The sequence below is a fragment of the Cryptomeria japonica genome, chromosome 8, assembly GCF_030272615.1.
Source record: "Cryptomeria japonica chromosome 8, Sugi_1.0, whole genome shotgun sequence".
NCBI classification, from domain to species: domain Eukaryota; kingdom Viridiplantae; phylum Streptophyta; class Pinopsida; order Cupressales; family Cupressaceae; genus Cryptomeria; species Cryptomeria japonica.
The window spans coordinates 308,240,780-308,255,244 of NC_081412.1; positions in this window are offsets into that span (position 1 = coordinate 308,240,780).

Here is a 14,465-nt window from a genome sequence, read left to right on the forward strand (position 1 = left end):
TGTGCTCGATTGGAAAAATCATAAAAAAAATACTCAACAAAAAATTAAAAAAAAATACACATCTTCTAGTGCTCACTCTTAACTATCTTTTTGCCAAAGGATTTGTCAAAATACTAAATCTAACTATGACTATTTTGGTGCACACATCAGATACTGTTATGTTTTTCAGAAAAAATCAGGGTCTGTTTTTCGTTCGTGAAGGATTTGACCCTCTTAATATTATCCAATTTTGAAAAAGTTTTGTAGTTTCGAAACTAGACTCAAAGTACTACAATATTTTTTCTTTGATTATCTTCATATCTTGAGTGGATGGCTTTCAATTTTGCCTCCAAGTTTAGGTTCACCTGAGTTTAGAAAAAAAGTGTCCACTTATACCCCCCTTTTTTACCACCATCTTTGTGCACTTACCCAGTCATATTCACTATAACATAATGATTCTAATTTAAACAACACTCAACTAACAAAATTTCTCACTTCATATCTGAGTTTGTTTTCCTCATACAATACTTGGCTTGACCTGTCGAATGTTCCAGCACATATATGTCTACACCTCTAGATGCACAACATCAAATCTATCAAATGTTAGATTCATGCTCGAAAAGTTAAACCATATTATCACTTTAACTGGATCGATCACATAGCATTCTACCGTAGAACTCACAAGCACAAACACACAAGATTAGGGAGGAGTGACAAGACCAAACAAACTCAAAAGAGCCAAACCTAAGGGCTAGACCTAGAGTCTCGAGGGCTCATCACAAATGTACTTACCTATGTGAAAGTGCATAGAATTCATAGTTCTACTTAGAAATCATTGATAAAAGTGGGTACACAACCCTTTCTAGGGCCTCATACCCCAGACAGTTCTCTTGTTAGCTACCACCCACTTAGGTGAAACAGGGATGAAGTCCTAGACAACTTTAATATAAAGATTATTTATACATAGGTTTCCCTACAATACTACACAAAAGATCTCAATATGGGTTCCAAACATCAACTCCAATACTAATACAAAACAATATGGTATCTTTGAGCATTTAAATAATTTTTTTTTTAAATGCTAGTTAACACAATCCTATTCTTATTTATGAATAATAAGCCTCTACAAGTTATTAAAGTTACTTTAAAATGTGAAATTAATTCTACAATAAATCTTCAATATATTTTGTGAAAAGATATTCTCATTTAAATATTTAAATAACTTAATTCTCAAATGGTTTCTTGTTTTATATTAAAAGAAAAACACATATAAGAATCATTCTATCAACAAACTTCCATTCTTCCAAAAAAGGCACATTATAATACTAAAAGTAAATCCTTATCATTTTCTCATTCAAATTATGGTATAAGTAAAGTAAGAAAATTTCCTAAATTGTTATCAATACATATTTAGATAAGGAAACTTAATATTTAATAAAGATTTTTAAAAAAATTACTTTCTATAGTAAAATTCTACAAAGATTCCAACAATATAACTTTCTGAAATATTATTAACAAATATTCAAACAAGGAAACTTTATGACATAATTTTTAACAAAGATTTTAAGAAAGTAACTTTCTAAAATAATATTAAAGAATATCCAAACATTATGATATTATTTACAAAGATTAAAAAGAATTAACTTTCTAAAAAATAAAATATTTCAATAAATTAACTTTCTAATATATTTTTTTTCTTATTGGTAAAGCATCTCATAAATCTCTAATTAAGATTATATATACATATGATCTCAATCTTCCTTCACTATAATCTTAAGAGATTATAAGGTAAAATCACTTGCACAAATAGACAAGTACCACCACCAAAAGGGTAATGTGACTATTATTAATTTTATTATCATAAACTTTCATCCTAATTTCAATTAAAGAGTGTAACATTAAATGAAATTATTTCTAATATATCTTCTCAACTAAATAATAGGATGAAATAAAGGAAATAAATATTCTTTCTAATTTTAATGAAACATATCTTATTATAAAATAGAAATATTTCTAATATCACTTCTTTACTGAATTATAAGCTGAAATAAAACAAAATAAACATTTTTTTTAATTTTCTTGTATGAAACAAATCACATTTAAAAGAGAAATATTTATATTATCATTTAGCCACTTTAATTAATAAAACAAAATAAAAATCACAATTACATTATAAAAATAAAAATAATCCTGTTATATAAGTATAATAAAATTCTCTTTCTATTTAATATAATAAAATTGCATTATAAAAACAGGAATATTTTTTTTTCATTTTATTATTATTATTATTATTATTATTATTATTATTATTATTATTATTATTATTATTATTATTATTATTATTATTATTATTATTACTTCTTAATTAATTAATAAGATAGATTTGTCAAACAAAATATACATCTAAAATTTTTCTATACTATATATTGAAACATTTTCAGACTAATTTTTTTTGTGGATGTAATTGCGCATACACATATATTTAATTGATCATTTTAGATTGATTTCTTTTATTGATGTAGCTGCACAAACACACATACATTTATTTGTTTGTTTGTTTATTTTTATTTATTTCACCAAACACAAACCGGTAGAGAGATATGTTTGTCAAAAAGTATAATTGAAAACAATTTATTATGCAAGCAGGAGAAATGTAGAAATTGAAAATGATTTATTATGCATGCAGGAGAAAAGTAGAAATTGAAAGCAATTTATTATGCATGCGGGAGAAATGTAGAAATCAAGGGCACACACCTGAAACCTTTGACATAAATCCTAAAAGAGATGTCATCTCCAGGGATAAGATGATTTGAAGTGAATCGCCATCTTCATGCCAAGAAATGTGTCATTATTTCCCACTACTCCGGCACTGACTATTGCTTAGAAATACAAAATGTGATAATGTGTGTACGGAAAACGGTAGATGATTGAGGGTATGAATAGATTGAGAACACAAATAATGCTTTACTATGTTCCAAATCTGCAATTTTGCCTCCCCTTCAGAATCTTTTGATTGCAACTTTTTTGTATTTTTGCCATTGAAATGGGAACTCTTACCTTATGTTCCCATGCGGCTGCTTAACTCTATTTTCTGCTTAAATTTAAGCAAATAAAGTGTTCCCATGCAACTTTAAAATTGTGAAAAAAGGATAATTTAGAATCTTTACCTAATTTGGTGGAGCAGCTATTGTTTAGGAATTAAAAATAAGCCATGGAAGAAAAGGGGGGGTTGGAAATAAGCAGTGATTGCTTATTAACAAAAGTGCCACGTGGCTCCACAATTTGCTCTCCCTCTTTAAATATTCATGGGGCCAGCTCCACAGATAATTCCTAAAAATATTGAGCAGTGACTGCTAGCCAAAATAAGCTAAGAAGCCACATGAGAACATACCCTTAGCCTTCTAAAATGAAAGAATCAACAATCCCATCAATTTCCCCTTTTTTCAAGAGCAGTAAGAATATATTTTCCTCTAGATCATGTAAGTATTTACATTTACAATTGAATATTGTTCCATAACTAATTTTTTAATCGCCTTTCTAACTAAGGTTTTTATACACATGCAAACTAGTATTTTAATAAATGGTGTTTGAGAATAATTATCAATTTATTAGAAATAATACTTAACCAATAAGTTTATATAAGAAATCTACCTTCTAAACAAAAATACAAATTATCCTTGCCAAGACATTAACACTTTTATTAACCTCATATCATTATAATGAAATTCCTATTTTCAAATGATAAAAGAATATTGACATTCAACCTATTAAATTCAACTTAAACAAAGGATTCAACTTGTTATAAGTACTTAAAGGTTACAGACATTCTCCCAAAATACTCTTCAAGGCCTAATATACTCAAAAGCATGATAAATAAACAAAATTTACTATATATTATTAATTCCTCTAAATACTACATGTAATGCCCCACCAGGAACCCCAAAGGAAAACCCACAACAAGGGTGAAACATTTAAAAAAAAAAAATATAAATCATATTAAGTGCATTAATTACTACAATAGCACTATTATAACACAAGCGAAAGACTTACTCCAAAATTCCTCAAGGGTTAACAACGAAGATTTAAACCAAAAGATAAATTCCACAATTACGATTAATCTAATAATCCATCAATACTCATAGAACAAAATAAGCCATATGCAATAACAATCACACCATTGAAAGATTGAAAGGATACAATATAATTTCTCTCCAACAAGCATTTACATAATTCATAAAGAAAGTTGATAAACAACATCCCAAACTAGGAATTACATTGATCCTCCAAAACATGGCTCTCAATATACATATAAAGTTACAACTTAATAAAAAACAAGGTTACATAAGTTCATGATACAAATGACCACATAGGTCTCCAAAGAATAATAATCTCCAAACATGAGACAGAGCATGAGTCACGAACCAAAGGAACACCGGTGAAGCCAATCATTGCATGAAGGTACAAACAAGAACATCCTATGGGAAGCGGCACTACCACCTAACCATGTAATTCCCAAAATGGAATCACCCCACCATGCTAGGAGATAGCAGAGGATCCTCAAGAAGGCAAAAGCATGACATGGTTGACAAAACAATATGACTCCATGACAACACAATACGACTCCACAATATTTGAGGTGACTCAACATCATAATACTCAAGTGACTCGACATCACAAAACACAAGTGAACCTAAAGAGAGAGTGTCATCGCATAGATTATGATGGTTACCATGGTTGGCCTCCATAGGTCCCGACCCCCATCCTGGGTTATCTTGGTAACCTTTCCCGAACCTCCGACTCCAACAAAGTCTCATGCGGACCCTACCAGCCTTTCATGAAGACAAGGTGCTCGGTTTGCGATTCTAGGCCTTCCCACTACATAATGAGCCCTTTACGAGCACTCAACCATGCACGAGGTACAATATCTTATATAATGTTATAAACTACCCACCTAATCAATTATCAAAATTATCACTTATTATCTGACTTTCTATGGGTTATCTTGTCATCCACTTTGGGTGTGGCCCCCACTCGAAAGCCACTCTCTCAAAGGACACTAAACAAACATGGTTAGTCCACGAGGACCCTATGGCGAAGCAGACAACCATAACACCACTATCCAAATACAAGTGGTCAAAACAAGGACATACTGACTCTTGGTTAACCATAAGGCAAAGACACTACATGGTTAAGACAATGAGGTCATCATATATCACTTGGTCAAAGGTTCCAAATATGCCACAATAGGATGATGAACCACAAATAAGAAACAACCACAATAATACTCTTTGCAAGGAAAGCTAATTTCACTAAGTCCGCACTTAGACAATCTTTGAGAAAATCAACATCATAAGCACTCGCAACTTTATTGATTGAAAATTAAATAAAACACCCTTTAATTAATGCATCATTCAAATATGACATTCACATCTATTTAATTTTCAAATTCAATACTCCAACAAGAATAAAATCCACATGAATATTCAACCGAATAAAATATGAATCAATAATATGCATTTAATCCATTTCCAGAATACACCCAAATTTACCATTTTGAATTAATAATTCAAGCCTTGATTTCAATAAATAAATTTACTAAATCAGCATAAAATTCACTTTATAAATTACTATTTAAAATTTAACTTTAAAACCAACTTTACAAATTTGTTGCGTTATATTAAATAAATAATTAATGACATATTATAAATTGTACCGCGAAGGGTACAAAGGCATGCGGGGGCCAAAGCCTACCCACGGTAGTGTTGCTGCTGGAGCGGCAGACACTACCTACTGGTAGTATTGCTAGTGCTGGTAGCAGGCCTACCGATCAGAAGTGTTGCTACCGCATAGTAGACCTGTCGACCGGTAGTGCTTCTACTTGCGGGTAGCTAGACACTACTGTCCCGCGTGGTGGGGCTAGCCCGCCACGTGGGTAAGGTTAGGTGAATTTATAACAAAATTTCTTCTTGTCTTGCATTTAAAATCGATTTAACATGAACTTAATTCATCCCTTGATCATTTCATAGGCACATAGTGCCAAACTCCAAAATACAAAGGGATATTTACCCATAAGGTAAATGTTGAATTAAAATCACACAAGAACCCAATAAATAAAGATTTAGGCAACAATAGAAGAATTTAACAGATAAGAGAAGGGTTAAGATAAATTTCCTCACTTCCATTACACAGGAAGAATTCCTTACATCTATCAAGAGGTAAACAACCAATTTTTGCCAACATAAATCCCAAATCTTGGGCAAATAGATACTAGAAAACAAACAACAAACTAAATCTATTCCTTTATATTCCAAATAGAAGAGATAATTTCAAAATTTGATTTTGCATAAACAAATAACAAACAACAAATGGAGAAATGAACGATTTCTTTCCAATATGCAAACATTTGAATATGAGTTCCACAAAATCATCAATGATAGGCACTCTTTCTTCCATTCCAATCATTCAACAAGAATCTACAAAGAGATTTGCATTTTTCCAACACATAGGAAGCAACTAAAATATTCAAAATTAAATTTCAAAACAAGAAGAGATTATCCAACCTTCAAGCAAACTAGGAAGCCAATTGATGGAAGAATCCCAATTCTTGCAAACCAAATCCAATTCTAGCTCCTCCTCCAAATGGTTTTACAAATTTCTCTTTCAAAAATTCTGCCTCCCTTTCCCGTGAACTCCCAAGAATATATGGGAAAAATAATTTCAACCTAAACTTTCTAGGTTAAGAGTTTTCTCCAACCAATCAGATTAAATTATTTTTAAAAAGTAAAAGCAATCAAATTTACCTTTATCCAAAAACAATCTTTTTCAACAAATAAAATACAAAGTCAAATGGAAAGGTAAAAAGAAAAGCTTTTATTATTTTTCTATTTTCCAAGATACTTTCTTTCAACATAAGCATTCAACATTTAAAGGGCAAGGCAAATACTTATTTCCTTCCACAAAATATTAATACAACTATTCACAATCAAATAAGCCATTTAACCATTTAATTCTAGCAAGTCATTATTTTAATTAAATCCATAGACTTAAGAGCATAACAATCAATTAATTATGCCAGCATAAAAATAGCATCATCCACTCAATTAAATAACCATTCAAATAAACGAAAGCATGCAAAATGAAGAATGATCAAATGATGACTCACAAATGACCAAACCAAAGCACTATGACTCGCATACTGGCCACATGGGAAAGACAACCGAGTGACAACACTTACACGAGTGTAACTGCAGGTCAAGTTAGGGTCCAACCACTATCTCCCCCACTCCCATCGGACAAATAAGTTATGCACATACATGTGAAACCAGGTAGAGTTGATACCCTGTACCTACCTGATACTAGTACCTGCAATGTCCTGCACCAAAGAACCACACATGCATATATATATATATATATATATATATATATATATATATATATATATATATATAACAGACACAACACGCACACCGATGAAGGAGAATAGTGATGTTCCCTGTCTCACTAGAGTGAGTGAAGGAAAATCATCCCCTTGCATCCCATACACATGCAAACACGCAACATATAAATAACGCATCACACATATAAGGTAAAAGTGTCAGTCCATGATAATGATCCATAAAAATAACATTAATCATAAGCACTGAGATACTGCATGAAAGCATACACCACAATTTTAGATAAAGCATGAAATATCATCGCATAAAATCTGAATCAATATACAATAATGTTCCACTGACCAGGCAACTGAAGTCAAACATAAATACAAAAAGAGTCTGATTGAGGAGGGGTACTACACTACATACTATAAGTTTCACCCAGCCACTATTCTACTTGCATATATGAAGCAATATAAATTTCCTCACTAAAATTGTAATGTTTTAATAAAGGTTTAACATAAGTATATTTAATGATATATAAAAGAAAAATGATAATTTAATACTAAAATAGAAACAATAATTTCAAATTGTAAAATATAATTTCAACACAAATGATTGCATATTGCATCAATAGATAACATTTACTATTCTAAAGAAGTACAACATACAATTCAAATCTAGCTATTCAATTCACTAAAATAATAAACTCTAATAAAATATTTGTACTATACTATATATAAACCATTTCATGAAACATAATCTTCTTTAAATTAATGAGCTTTCTAAAATACTTTTATCTTAACATCTCCAATATTTCAAAACCTAAGATTTGAGATCTTCTCTTATCCTTTTATTGAATACTATAAATAATCTTGTTAATATTTGGTTAGCGATAGTTATCAAATAGTTGTCCTATAATATTTTAATATTATCTATATTAATTAAGATATTAAGTATACTTGTTTTCCTCCATGATAAAGTTTGAGTACCATCATACCTCCTTATTCATATTGAGTTAGAGGGGCATTACAGGATTACTGCAACACTACACTTGCACCTTTCCACATACACCTTCACTCTTACACATACATCATACTCCATTGTTTACACTACACACTACTCACATACTACTACTACTCACTTTACTTGCATACCACCACTCTGTCGCTTGCACACTCCATACATTGTCATATACACACTTCCATAAGTCTTATATATATATATATATATATATATATATATATATATATATATATATATATACACACCAGTAAGCACATACACCAAGATAATATGTTTGCTAAACACAAAAGGTTTATACAATAAAGCATTGCTTGGATCAACACATTACCAAAATATGTTTTGACAAAAAATAGGTAACCAATTCGGCCTTCATTGATCTTCTACATGCTTCCTTAATTATCGAAACACGTGCTTCAACAAATCTTCTACACACTTCTCGAATTACTGAAACACACACTTCAATTGTTGGAACACAACTGGTGTCAATCAAACCCATAGACTTGGACCCATAAGCACAAATTCCAAGCATAACAACTTCCAACTTCAAGATACAAATACCATAGATTTTGGAGCATAGAACATAATGTAATACAAACATCCGAATAGAAATAAAAATGGTACAACTTCAACCATGACTAGCAAATAATAGATTCTAGAGCAAGGCATCTTCTGAAAATAACTCCAGTATATCATACATACTTAGTTATTGAGTATCTATTTAATATCATTGCTTTGCTCAATATGCTACATGTGGTCCAACCAGATCACTGGGTTTGACATCAATGACAACAATGACAACATTCACACAAATCTAACAAGCTCCACACAAAGAATCACACTCATAATATGAATAATTGATTACAATGTTTAAGCTCAAGACCAAGGAACTCACTGCCCCTGATAGAACTTGCAAAACTAAGACGCACAACCTTAGGGAAAGATACAAAGGACTACACAAACTACCAAGAGGAACACACCTTATTTCGATAGCTAAAGAGGATCAATGAATTCAAATGAACAAGATCTCTTGATCATGAAATCGTCCTTAAACCACTGTGTCAAGCGACCAATATCATGGCACACATATATGACATCAATCACTGTCTCAAATCTCTTCACAAATTGACTTTTACACCTCTACTACACCAAATATACTTTTGCATTATTCCCATTCACTTCACATTAATTCATACACATCCCATACCTAACACATATAATCACACATCTATATAGTCAAGATCATTCATTAAAATCCTCAACTATGTTGGTCATAGACAAAATATATAATATTAAATAAATTTGGCCACCCAGACCTATAACATCCATTGCAGGCCACTCCAGAAGATAGACAAGACCCAAAAACATCATAAGACATCCTTCTAAGTTGATTCCAACAATCCACACATGCTAACACATCCTCCAAGGTTAACACCAAATGAAATGTGTAGATAAATAATAAAGCACGTTATTCGATCGAACCAAAAATATCCTCTAATGCAAAATACACAATGTGGATCTACACATGCCATAGTGAGACCCATATCAATATCCCAACTCAACCTCCAATGCATATCCAGACAAAAAAACATGATCCAAACAAGTTAGACCGCCTCAAATAACTGAAAACCACACCAACTGACAACACTAAACACAAAGAAACATAACTTCACTTATCGATCAAACCAACACCAAAAAATTGAACTATAAAACTGCCCAAACCAAATGAACATGTCTTCCAAGCTACAACACTTAATGCACATATCTAATAATTGCTAAGCATTCTTTGGACTAGTTCTATTAGACAATCTTACTATCATAAACAACAACAACCAACTCTACCATATGAACAATAGAGGACCTAAAAATATGATAGTCAACATACACAAATCATGATCATTACATCTAGAATCACAATCCATAATCTTCACAATCTAGAGGAATGTAAAGAATTCTTCTATGGGGACAATAAATACTCTTTCCTACATATAAATATTGTTTCATGCATATTGAAACTTCCACTTCCAAAAATACCTCAACATCATCACTATATCACTCAATAATATCAGAGCACTCACTTTCGAACCATCTATAATACAGAGTGACATCAATGACAACACTAGATAGGTTGACATCAATGACAACACAAGTGAATGACTCAAGTTTCTAACATTCTTTCCCTTTGTCATTGATGGCAACATTTGTACCGCCAACAACAAACAATATTCTCTCTCTCTCTCTCTCTCTCTCTCTCTCTCTCTCTCTCCTAACATTATCTCTCTCCCCCTTTGACATTGAGGGAAAAGGGCACACAATAAAAAACAATAACTATATTCTCCCCCTTTCATATTCTTTGCCTCTTTTGAGAACAACTCTGATCTTTGCAACACTTTACCTACAACCACACACTATGCTGTTCCCCCTGATAGTAGCAACTTCATCAATCTAGGAGATAAAAGGTGAACTTTAGATCTCTCCTTGGACAAATGCCCCACTTGAATGCATTTAGTTTGAATAAGGATAGGCAATAACCCCTAGCTTCTCCCAGAGATACTCAAAAGTCTCTTTCACTAAAGCCTTATTGAAGATATCTACAATCTATTCCTTAGTAGGTACCGTAGACACATCAAATTTGTCCTCCTAATTAAACTTAATTTTTCCCATTATCAGGTCGATCCTCACTATATAATATTCTTATTATTTATCCCTCCTTATTCCATTTTTCATTATAATATTTATATCATAATATATTTTCTCATTATTCTTCATTATCTCATTAATATTTATTATAATATTATTCTTCATTTAATCCATTAATATATACCATTATTAAATCTATTTTCCAAATCTCCTACATAGCAAATGTATCATCTATTTATCATTTTCCCTCTATCATATTTCATCCACCTCACACATGTGGGATCAAATTCTCAAACCCTATTCTTTATCCCACATTTGCACCACACCTTGGATCCACCTTGAGGATATCTATAAAAACCCAACCCCCTCTCTCATTTGAGGCTATCTAGCAATCTAGCAATCTAGCAATTTGTTTACTCTTTGCATTCTTCTTAGCTTGTATTTTGTTTTATTTAGCTTCCTTTGCATTCATCATCTTGAATAATCAAAAACCATAACTTCTTGTGGGTGCTTTTGAGAGCAATATTATCTACATAAGATCCTGGTTTAAGGAGTGCGATGGATTAGATTGTGTGACATGCATGTGTGTTAGTTTAGAAATTTTTGGTTTGCATGTGCGTGTTTTGGTAGGAAAAACTCCATTGTTGGATGTTGGAAGTTTTGTATCTTTGATTCGAACTGTTTCCCTCATCTGCATTGGCACGCCCGATGGGACATCCTTGTCCTTTTATCTCGGACATCCTTGTCCTTTTATTGGTTTCATTTTTGCTTAATAGAAGTAGTTCATTTGATGCTTAGTCTTGTCACCATCTGGTTGTTTTCCTCCAATGTTTGAAAGTTTTTCGAAACATTTGCCTAAAGGTTTGACATTTTATCAAAGGGTTTATGTGCTTTGTCTATTGTTTGCACTCTGCATTCTATCAAACACTTCACAACCCTTGTATTTGGAATTTCATTCACACAGTTCTAACGGTCCTTGTCTGTGAAATGGTTTTGTGCTTACCTTTTGACAGGTTTGAAATGGTTTACACTTTTGCAGGTTGGAAGAACAGTTGTAATAGGTTTTAAATATAAATAAAACATTAATATTTGTTGCCTATACTTCCATGTTTTGGCATCTAGAAAACAGTTTTTCATGCCTTATCTATTTGTTTTTGGATCCAGAATTTTTTTTTTCACACCTCATCTATCTGTTTTAACAGTCCTTAATGCATTGTCTTTGATTCCTATGATCTGAAAATAGTTAACCTCATGTTCCCATGCGGCTTCTTAAGTCCATTTTCTGCTTAATTTTAAGTAGTTGGAGTGTTGGCATGCGGCTTCTTATGTCCATTTTCTGCTTAATTTTAAGCAGTTGGAGTGTTCCCATGCAAATTTAAAATTGTTGGGAATGGATAATTTAGAATCTTTTGCTATTTTAGTGGAGCGGCTATTATTTAGGAATTGAAAATAAGCTTTGGGAAAATAGGGGGGCTGGAAATAAGCAACAACTGCTTATTCCCAAAAAAGCCACATGGCTTCACAAATTTGTTTCCCTCTTTTTTTTTAGCATTTTATTTCTATTTTTTCTTGTGCACAAATTATTACTATTATTATTAATGCCAATTTTAAGATGTGGCTTTAAAAAATAAGTTAAGCAACCGCATGGAAACATGCCCTAAACACACATTGCCAATGATTCCATAAAAAAGTAAAAAATAAAAATAGCCAAAATTGTTTCCATAATGTGTTCTTTGTGTTTGCTGTTTGTTTGACAGATTTCTAAAGTCATTTTAACAAGACAATTTTGCATGTATCTGCATTCATTACATGTCGTGAGACAATAATTCTTTCAGCATACCCTGCAAATCATTCATTGTTTTATGGCTGCATGAGTTTATTTTTGATCTCGTGTTGGGCTATTTTAAGCCTGCCTGAAGGGCTATTAGAAGCCTACGTAGGATGTTTAAGTTTAGATTAAATTTTCTTTTGTTTGGAGTTTATTTTTTAGATTAATTTAATTTAGGTTTGTTTAAATTTAGTAATAATTTAGATTTTATTTTAGTTTAGTTTAAATGTTAATTTGGTTTAGTTTTTAATTTTAGTTTAATTTTCAATTTAGATTTAGATTTTTTTTTAATTTTAGATTTAGAGTTTTGTTATTTTAAGTAGATTTAGAATTTTTTTTAGTTTGATATTTTTATAATTAGATTTTTTTTAATTGTTATTTTAATTTAGATTTAGATTTGTGTTTTGTTAATTAATTTTTTTTTTTTGTTTTTAAGGTTTTTCTTTTCTTTTATAACTAGATTTAGATTTTGGTCTTTGTTATTTTTGTTTTTTGTTTTTGTTAATTAGAATTTTTGTTTTTGTTAATTAGAATTATATTTTTTAAAAAGTTTTGTTAGTTCTTAATTGGTTTTTGTTAGTTTGTTTTGTTTTGTTTGGTGCAATAGTATTTTAGTTTGTCTTTGTGCGAGCAGTGTTTCAGTTTTTTATTATGGGAAAAGTAGGTTTTGAAGGGATCTCGAAACCTTTTAAAAAATAACCTTAAGAGATAAAAGCAACAAGAAAAGACAAACTGCCAAAAAACCAGCACAGTCATGGGCATAAATCAGCGAAAAAGCCTAACAAAACCAACCAAGTCCAACTAAAACATAAACAAGACAGAAAATAGATTACTTCATGTTTTTTAGGGCATTAGCCAAATTTCCATTAATCCGTTGCAAATCTTTGATATTATCCCTAAGCTTAGGGATATCCTTGGAAGAGTTGGTTTTGATCTTTGAGGCTAATACTTGTGGTCTTGTGCAGGTTCCTTCATGTGTTGAAGACTTGAGAACAAAAACTACTAATGTTATTTGGTGCAGGACGTTTGACGAAGACTTGATTTTGAAACCAGTTGTCTTTTTAGTATAGCAAGCACTTCAGTTGGTGCTTTAAAATTAACCAGTGTCTTTTGTGTCTTGAGCAATAGACTCTTTTTGTTTTACCTTTTAGAGGGTCTGCTTCCCGAGAAGCCCTTAAGGCTTGGTGAGAGGGAACAACCTAAGTGATAACAGGCTGAAGCCGAGTCCTTTCAAGCCACTATAAACAAATGCGTTTGTGATGAAAGTTGCAAGCGATGAGTGTTATTGTTGACTAAATTTTACTTTGAAAGTAGACAACCTTATGGGAAATTCAGTGATGGGGGACATATTGCGCATGACTCATTGAATGACCTCCAGATTTAAGAAGTTGACTCTTCTTAATGATTGGGGAAAAGGGAAAGATGAAACTTAAAGCAAAATGATCTAAACTATTGAGGTGATGCACCAGAATATTTTGTAAAAGCATTAACAACATATAAAACCCAAAGACATACGGTTTTAAAGCCCATTCAACAATCTACATATATGAACAGAACCACAATTAAGACACAATCAAGATCCCTTGGAAATATAAAGAAATATAAATCACGCATCCACTAGA